Genomic DNA, 10,446 nt, shown 5'->3' on the forward strand with positions numbered 1-10,446 from the left:
CCATCACTCATGTGCATATCCCCATGAAACAGGTTTTGAAACGGATGCACGGATATGGAGAAAACGCAAAAATGGCTGATGGTGATGGAGGCTGATTTCTTGGAAACCGTGCACCGGAATTGGCTGAAACTGCTCAGGCATGTTGTCATCAAACTTGTACAATTCCCCATAAAACGGTTTGTCAAATGGATGCATGGTTTTCAAGTTATGGCAAAAACAAATTTTTCTCTATGGATTTTTGCTTCAAGGCACTTTGCATGTGTTTGCATGGTATGACAAAATGAATTTTGGCTGTGATGCAGGTATGGAGATGATGGAGGAGGAGTTGGAAGATTGCATGAGGACTTCTGAACCCTTGAGGAAGCTACCATGTTCGCCAAACCACTTTTTGAAATGCATGCCTAGTTTCCCACAATTTCTACAGGAAGTTCCTGTAGAAGCACAATGAGAAGCACAAGGAGGTGGAAAAAATGATGGATGAAGGCAAGGGATGGACACACAAATGCTTGTAGGCCTAATCAACAGATTCCCACCATTAGATTCACTTTTGAAATTGGATTTGGCTCGTCCAAAGGTTCTACAGGATGTTTCCTGTAGAAATACAGAGCTTCCTGTAGAAGGCACAAAAAAGATTCCTTTAACCTTGATTTGAGTGCTCCTCCTGTCATGAAACGTCCTTCTTGCAACCTGCAATGTCATTGCTGCAACATGAAATTATTCAATGGAGATTAGCTTTATTTTTCTTTTTCTTTTCCCTTTTTTTTTTTTTTTTGAAAAACAACTGGGGCGCCTCATGGAGGTTTTCACCCTAATTTCCTGCCTTGGGCGCCTCCAAGGGAGGTTTTCACCCAAAGATCTTATTCTCTTTTCTCTTTTTTTTTTTCCAACCCATTGACCGCCTCATGGAGGTTTTCAATCAATGAGCCAATCTAAGGCGCCTCCGAGGAGGTTTTCACCTTAGATTTTTATTTTCATCTTATTTTCATTTTTTCTTTTTCTTTTTTCTCTTTTTTTTCTTTTTTTTTTTCTACCCTACCCTACTTGAAAAACAAAATCATTTTCAAGTATAAGAATACTTCCAATGGAGCCATGTGCACATCGAGATTAGAGAAAAAATGATGTGAAGGCTCGAAATGCATGCTTGGACAACTATCCGGACTTTAGAGACCAAATGATCTGACTTTGAAGGGATCAAACATAGCTGAGGAAGAAAGTACCGCTGCAACTTAGTGACCTTCTGAAACCATATCTCAATATAACTTTGATATCCTTGGTCATCTTTCTGATTTGGATCATTCTTCATGTCACCTTCTATCATGACCTTCTGATCTTCCTCTTTTTGTTGATCTTTCTCTTGAGTACATGGAGGATTTGATGATAACCATGAGGGAACTTTCTCGATCTCTGATTTAGATCTCTTCTCTTCATCAAGTGCAGCCCATGGTTCTTTGATCTCCTCTTTGGAACCTTCTTTTTCCTTTGGTCCTTCAATGTTGTCAATAGATTCTCTCTTTTGCAACACTCTTCCTGAGCTTTGGTGAACATCATTGAGCTCAAAAGGAGTCATTTGCACATGTTGTGCCTCAGCTTTGCAATTAGGTTGAGCTACTCCATTGCATGGCTTTTGAAATGGTACGGGTAGATGAGTGGAGGTGTGAGTTTGAGAGGGAGATGGATGGCATTGTGGTTGGGTAGGCATTTGGGGTTGCCTTGGTGGAGGAGGATGCGATGGTTGTGGATGAGCAGGTGGTGGAGGAAAATGAGTGGGATGAGAGTTGTACTGGGGCCTCCACTCCTGATAAGGTGCATTCCACTGAGGCTGTGGCTGAGCATAAGAGTGAAATGAATGAGCAACTGGTTGGGCATAATATGGATCTGTGAAGGAACAAGGAGAATATGACCAAGGAGGAGGTGTAGACCAGGAAGGATGAGCAGGGGGACCCCAAGAAGGCATGAAAGTGGCTTGATAAGGGTCATAATAGGTCTCGGGTGTCCCTTGCAGTTCCTGCTGGTAAGATCTAGGTCCATGCGGCCAACTTTGGTTCATGTAATAGAGTGATTCAGTGGCTCCTTTGGCTCTCTAATATGCAGCTTTGAATCTGGGTAAGGAAGAGCACTGATCTGTGGGATGGTATTCTTCACAGACAAAACACACTTCTATGGAGTACAATGGACATTCGTTCCTAGGATGCTTTCTAGTGCACCTAGGACAAAAAATGACCAAAGCCCTCTTGGCTTCCTCTTGCTTCTTTTGGATCTGCAAGGTATCCAGTTGCATGGCAAGAAACTGCCTCATATCACTCTTGAAATCTTTGATCTGAATTTCAAATTCATCTTTGGACAAGATGTTGCTCCCAACATTTCTGCTTGTAGCCATTTGCTCCAGAGGAATGTTTTCTTCTTCTTCTCCCCTAGAGGTTCTTCAAATATGTCTTGATGTCCACCCAGGGGTTCTTCAATCACAGCCATCGAAGAAGAGAGAAGGCTGTGTGAAGCAGTGGGGGTGTTTTGCAATCATTTTTCTAACTTATCTCTACTCCTACAAGGCATGAAATGAAATCTTTTTGCTTGATTTTTGCTTTTTTCTACTTCTACTTGCAAAACTAAAATAGATTGAACTGCAACTAACTATCTTGCTAAAATGAAAATGCGGAATTGAAATGAAAGCAGGAAAGGACTAATCTATTTTGCTCAAATGAAATTGCAGGAATGAAAAGCTAGTCTACACTTGCGGAATTGAAATGCTAATCTACGCTTGCAGAAACGAAATTGCAGAATGGAAATGCTAATCTATGAAAGCAGGAAAGGCTAATCTATGAAAGTAGGAAATGCTAATCTATGAAAGCAGGAAATGCTAGTCTATGAAAGCAGGAAATGCTAATCTACTTTTGCATAAATGAAATTGCATAATGGAAATGAAATAAACTACTTAGCAGAAGGTTGTAGTAGAAAATAGAAGAATAGCAACAATCACCAATACTCTGCCGCTTCCCCGGCAACGGCGCCAAAAAGATGGTGGGCTCCAGTATTGTAGCAATAATGCTACAACTCCTGGGGCTTCCTATCTCTAATTTTATCAACCCGGTAGTTCGTACAAACTTGGAAGCGACGGCGCTGTATGCACAAGTACTAGATCTTGTCGCAGCTGTCACTTGGTCAGCTGGCACAAGTCCGCTAGGGTTCAAGCCAACTTCTATATGCTCTCAGAAGAAGCTTTCTAAATGATGGATGAAGGCTATCTCAAGGGAAATTGATCTACCTTGCAAAAATGAACTAAAAGCCAACCAAAGCATGGAAACCCTAGTAAACCCTAATCTGACTAGTTTAACCTCTATGATGCAATAGTGAGAGTGCAAATGTCTACAAATTGTGCCATTACTTCTAATGATGTGAAATGCATGAACTCAAACTACTTCTATGAAAAAGAACATTGTTTTTGTATTTTTGCTTAAGTGATGGAGTGATTATGAATTCGTTTCTTATTAGGGTTTGGCTGTGCAGAGGTGGTGCGAAGGGGGAGAAGGCTTGGGAAAGGTCAGGATGGTTAGGAGAGGTCCTAGAGGGTCCTTAGCATCAGTCTACAGTAGTCTACAACGTTTGGATGCTCGGAAACCAAGTTTGCAGGCTCCTACAGGATGTCTGCAGGGGATCCTACAGGAAACTCAGGGATTCTACAGGAAGTCTGTTAACTTCTACAGGATGTGCTGTAAGTGGAAGTTTTGGGTGATGGTGAAGTGATGGAACGGTATGGGTGGTTAGGTGAGATGGAGATGGGGCTGGTGATGGCTCAGGGGCAGAGAAATAAGGTAGAGAAAGAATGCATGGAGTCGGTTGGTGGATGGAAGAATGGGATCAACGAAAGGCCAAGAAAATGGAGCTGCGTGAATAATGGAAGAGCTGGGAGGTAAACGAGCTGAACAGAGGTCGATTAGGTGGCTTTAGGCGTGGTTGATATGAAGAGGAAGAGAATGGAACGATGTGGAGCAGTGTAAATAAAACAAATTGCTGATGACTGTCACCAAAAATGAGAACTCATTAACCTGTGCTACCTGTGATATTAAACCAATGAACAGCAATGTAAATTGTGAAGGAAACTCGTGCATGGAAGTGGAATGAAGGAGTAATGCTCGGAATCAGAGTGCATGGATGGATCTATGATTAAGGTAACTGTGTTGCAGCTTGCATGAACGTGAAAAGACTGCGTTTTTTTTTTGTGGTTGGTTCAGACTGCATCCCAATCCCTAACAGAGATGGCAATGAGGTCCTCTCAACCTTTTCTGGAGCTCCAATGAGTTACAACTCTCCTATTCTGATCTAAGCAACTGAAAGCAATCTAACCATAAGCTAATCCTACTTAATCACATAAAAACCAAATCAGCAGATTGTATTTTCGAATTGCATGTCAAAGGAAAGAAACAAAGTGCTGGAACGAAAGGCAGATAACACTACAAAACAGAGGAGGTCTATTGCTCTCAGGTTGGGCCCTAACCTGAGAGCTATAGCTCCCTTAGAAACTCAGAATTAGATCCGAATCTGCTTGCCTTTATTCATAATCAAAAATCTAATGTCATGCCAAAACTGGCTTACAAAGAGCAAAAACCAAATTGACTAACTACTAGCTACAAAAATGACTACCCACTAGCTAACCAAAATGAGGCCCTAAGCCTTCTTATTTATACAATTTGAGGACCCAACAGTCCTCCTAAAATTTAGGGACTTGGCTGCCCAAGACTTGTAGTTAACAACAGTCCTACTTGACTTGCTTGGCTGCTCTTGTGCTCATTGATTTGGTGGCTTTTGAACTCCGAGCTGATGGTGGAGAATTCGAGGTAAGGGCCCATAAATGAAGGGGACACCTTCCTACAAATCCTCTAGCTTGTTCTCCCACGAATTTGGCTGCCAAGTGCTCATTAAGACCTTCAATTTTGTCTCCAAGTTGACCAAAAAGGCTACACAAAGCACCCATTAGACTTGTTGGCATAATGACTAACCAAATTCACTCTATTAACATAAAAATAATAAAAAACATGCAATAAACTAATGAGAATGGTGGATTAAGTCAAATTAGGAGGTTGAATGAGCCCAAATAATTGTCCATTTTTGGGGCTCATCACTTGTACTTGATATGCGGACATGTTTTACTTTCTTTGAGCATGGGTATGACCACCTCAGACAGTTGTTTCTTTCTGATCTTCTTTTACTTGCTTGGCAGGCTGAAATCTAGTGAAGTCCTTCTCAGTTTTTGACAGGTTTCCTTTTCCATATACTTAATACATTCCGGCCATCATGTACCCCTTTTGACCTCATATATTAGGGGGCATTTGTTATAGCTCCAAATATCACCCTTGGTATTTATGATGCTTGGTTTATGGCCTAGGGCAACCCCTCCTTCTAGACTTCGTCCAAATATTTTAAAGCCAATGTTTTACTACCTGTGCGCTACTTCCCTGTGTTAAAAGCGTGTACAAGTGGGTTAGTCTATACCCAACCCATGTATATGTGTTAAAACACTTGTAAAAATTAAATTTCCTTAACTATGGGCGGAGATCACCGGTTTTACCTGTTGATTACCTATTAGTGCCCGTGGCCCAACTGTTCCCAACTGTTTCCCAACTAAAAAAATAATTTGCGAGAAGTATAAAAAGACTTCAATGGGAAGGCCTTAAGGAGGAGAGAAAGGATAGAATTACTATATTGACATTATCCCCTGATCAAGTATGAATAATGCCTATGCTTCAAGCACTTCCCCAAGTTTAGGAAACCCTTATTTCCTTGAGTTTTGATATTCTCTCATATGCTTGGAGATATCATGGTATTGGTTATGGAAGGAGGTTGTTGAAGACTGGGATTGGACGGGCCTAGAGGACGGTTCCGCTTGGAGCCGAAAGAGGAAGACTCAGGTGAACACTTTCCATGTTTTATTACAGTTTTCTAAAATAAAAGGAAACGTTGTCTTGTTCCTGATATCAACTTTATTTATGCATCAGATGTTATTGTTATGGTTTATATATGAATGGATATTTCAATGTATAACTAACCATGTACTTATATGATATAAAGTTGATTTCACTAAAATGCTTTATCTATATGCTGCTACGCCGCCATCGAGAGGGAGAGGTGCCGTAAGGCCGCTCTCAATGGTGGGAGAGGAATAGACCTCTACTCAGTGATGGGTGCATAAATTTCACCTTAGAGCCATTGTTGAGGAACTGGTATCTGCATGATCACATGCGCTTAAATAGTATCCGGACTCCTTGCTTGTTAATAATTGGTAGGGGTAGCCGTTCCAATGGGAATAGTTTCTCCCAAGGCTCGACTGTTAAGGATGCGTAAGCAGGCCCTTTTTTTGACTTATTTGAGATGTGTATTCGAATTGGCTGATTTTTAGGTTCGAAGATCACTAGGAGTTGCAGAGGGTTTGAACCCTGGCTGGAACTACCCAAACGAAGGACATTCAGGTATGTTCATCCTTGCATAGTTAGTTTGTTTAAGCATGTTTCTTGAGCTGAATGCTTGTTTCTTGCTGTAGATTGCTCTTGCTCTGCTAGGGTTCTAACCCAAAGCCCTAGGGGACTTATTCCCTCAACATATGGGTTGATGAAGGAATATTTCTTGGATATTCTACAAGGAGCAAAGCATACAAATGCTACAATAATCAACTATGAAAGATAATAGAAAGAATTGATGTGAAGATTGATGAGGGACTCCCAGAAAAGGAGATTGAAATTTGTGAGAAACATTCTGTTCTTGAATATTCTGAAGAAGATACAACAAAAGAAGAAAAGGATAAAGAAAATCAAAAGGAGCAATCTCAGACTCCATCAAAAGTAAAAAAAAAATCAAAAACACCATACAAAAGAACAAATTATTGGGAATATAAACCTAAATAAGGATGACTAATACACCAAGAAAATATAACGTTGCCTTACTATCTGTGGTAGAACTAGAAAACTTTGCTCAAGATAGTAAGCACCTCATTGGTAGGAAGCAATGGAAGAAGAAATGTTGCAAATTGAGAAGAATTAAACATGGGAACTTGTACCTCATCCAAAAGATAAAAATATAATTGGAACCAAATGGGTGTTTAAAAACAAAATGAATGAAGATGGACAAATCATTAGAAATAATGCAAGGCTTGATTATAAACATTATTCACAAATAGAAGCTATCGACTTTGAAGAAACCTTTGCATTGCTAGCTCATATGGAGGCTACAAGGATGTGGCATTTACATGTTCAAAAGGATTCAAAATTTATCAAATGGACTTGAAATCAACATTTTTAAATGGTATCGAAAAGAAAAAGTTTACATGGAGCAACCAGAAGGGTTTGAACTATCAGAAGGAAAAGACTTTGTATGCAAGTTGAAAAAGTGTTGTATGGATTGAAAAAATCTCCTAGATCTTGCTACGGAAGATTGGATAATTATTTACAACAACAACGATCCAAAAAGGGAGTGGCAGGAATTAATCTCTACATGAAAATGGACAAAGACAAACTACTAGTCACTCTTGTATATGTTGATGATTTGATTTTTCCCAACAATGATAATGGGATGAGCCATGAGTTTGCTCAAAATATGTTGAAAGAGTTTGAAATGTCAATGATTGGTGAGTTGTCTTACTTCCTTGGACTACAAGTAACTCAAACTATAGAAGGTATGTTCATATCTCAAGAAAAATACCTTAAAGACATGCTTAAAAGATATGGGATGGAAGAATGTGCACCTATGAGCACGCCGATGACCACTACGTTGTAACATTCTTATTTTTCATAAGTTAGTTATTAGATGAAAAAATCAAAATGCCATAGAAAAAATGATAAGTTAGGATATGGACCAAAAACAAAATGGAAAATAAAAATGTTAGGAGTGATTATTATTTCAGGTCCATATCAAATAAAATGATAGGGTAGTTGCTCTAAAAAAGAAGGAAAATGAAAATGTTAGATAAGCAATAAAAGAAAAATATTTGCTTTAGAAAATAAAATTAAGGTTGCTAAGTTTAAACGCACCTTTGAAATTAGTTTTTAAATTAATCAATGCTTAAGTTCTTTAATTATGATTTAATTATTGTAATAAGGCTTGATAACCTTGCAAATAAGTCATATTATATGCTTTTGTCGCATCGGTAGAAACGAAAAAATGTCATGTCAGGCACCGATAACCACCGAGCAGATTCCAACAGAGATCATTCAATCTGCCCGGATCAACAGCGGAGGAAGCTTTTTGGTCCCCCTTCGATCGTTTCCCGTTAATGCGGGGGGGGGGGGGGGGGATCAAAAAAGCAGTTTTAATGGCTGCCCCTTTTTACAACGTGGCGCCCCCATAGTGTTCTGAACCCCCAATGCTCGAAACGATAAACCATCATGCCCCCCTCGCCCCCAGAAATCCTCTAGCGATTTTCCTCCATCCAACTGTTGACTTCTTCCCGTGCCATATAAATCCATTATCTTCCATCCATTCATGAACCTCCACGTCACTAGTCTGTTTTCGATCACCCATTCACCACTCGCCAGGTTATAATGTCATTTTCCATATGCTCCAAAGCCGTTGCTATGCCTCATTAACCATTTAATCACCCGTTAAACATTAATTCACATCCCTCTACAAACTAATTTCTTACGACTAGATTTAAATAGTGAATTAAGCCCAATTGCACCTATAAATACCCCATGGCTCCAATATTTGCCACTTTTCGCTTCCATTCATATACCAAAAGTGTTATTTGTCACTCTGTGTGTATTTTCACCACTGTCATCCATCTTTTGATTAAAATAGTTTCTGAATTTCCCCTGCAGTAGGATGGCTCCTAAAGCAAAAATACAGAAGACTACTGAAGAAGGGAATCCCTCTACTATCTCCCTTGATTTGGATCATATGCCCCTTGTAGACTCCCTTTTCAAGATCAATGACTGTGAATGTGAATTCGATTTTTATGAATTACATTCATGGTTAAAACTGAAATATGTTGATAAAGAGGACCCCATTCACTTCTGGGAGACACTTTTTCCATTATATTCTTTTCCCAAGACTCATCACTTCCCTGATCTAATTACTTGGTGTCAAGCCAGGTATGATCCTGTGCAAAGAACAGTGATGACTCAGGATGGAAAAATCCTGATCACCATTACTGCTCAGAGCATAAATCAAATGTTAATGATACCTCCATCTGACTCCCTTAGCCATTTTTCACCAGCAGCTCTCATGGACCTTTACAATAAACTCACTTTCCCACAGAGAGCCCTTATCTTTGAACTTTTCTTACCAGAAGATGTTGAATTACCTAAGAGAAATCCACCATATTCATCTTCCATGTTCCTTGAAGCCACTAGACATATTATCTCTCTGCTATCATACCTCCTAGGCTATGAAAATGACCAATCTGTTGATGAATCCATCCTTGGATTCTTTTCCATTTTTAGCAAAGAATATCAACCTGCTTTCATGTATAATTATAGCCACTTTTTGGCTGATAATATACATGAAAAGTTTATGAATTTGACCACTCAAGGAGTTTTCAGGTACAGTTCAGTCATAATCCATTTAATTTTGTTTCAATAGGGAGATCTATTGCCTATTTAGCTTAACAGACAAGATGAGCAGGGAGCGAATCAATCAGTGATTCATTGGACAAACTTAGTAAGAATAGGATCATCCAACTTTACATTCACTCAGTTTATTAATTCTTTTCTACATCCAATTCTCCAATTACTCAACAGCCAGGCAGAGCCCAGAATTGGAGAAGAGATTAAGAAAACATTACAACTATCAAAGAAAACCAAGACTGGTGAATGGTACTTGTACCAAAATTACATTGAGATTAGGATATATGGCAGTGCGTTGGCTGCATACAAACTTCCTAAGTATGTGCTAATGAGGATATTCTCACTAGAATTCATCAGGTAGATGATAAATATGGATGAAGTCCGTTTTGTCTCAAGCAAGAAGAAATCAAAGTTCAAACTAAAAGCCAACGTAGGGACATTCATTTGTAACACTATGTCTGTAGGTACAGAGGCAAATAGATTATTAAAGAACATGAACCTTCAACCAACCTTCACTTGTTCTTATGATCCTTTTGGGACCATTTCAGCTCTAAGAGTGCAGTTGAAGGCAACACCTTACAACCATACTCCCAGGCCATAATTGGAGAAGTTCATGAACTAGGAGCAGTGGTCCAAAGGAACTCTCATAGAAGAAGATGAACATACTATTTCTACTCCATAGGTAAAGACTCCAGCTACTCAAAGTACTCAACATAAGAGATCCAGAGAGGAAACTTAGTTAGCTACAGAATCAAGTAAAGAGTACTATATCTTACAAAAGAAGTTGAAAACTAGACTATCAATGTCATCAGGAAGCAATCCACTAGAAATAATTGATCTTGGAGAATTGGAAGATGTTTCCTCAACAGGGACCATTGATCCCAAGCCTCCTTCTACTTCT

Source organism: Pinus tabuliformis, chromosome 6 (genome assembly GCF_031772625.1).
Source record: "Pinus tabuliformis cultivar Carrire ecotype Pingquan chromosome 6, CPIR1, whole genome shotgun sequence".
NCBI lineage: Eukaryota > Viridiplantae > Streptophyta > Pinopsida > Pinales > Pinaceae > Pinus > Pinus tabuliformis.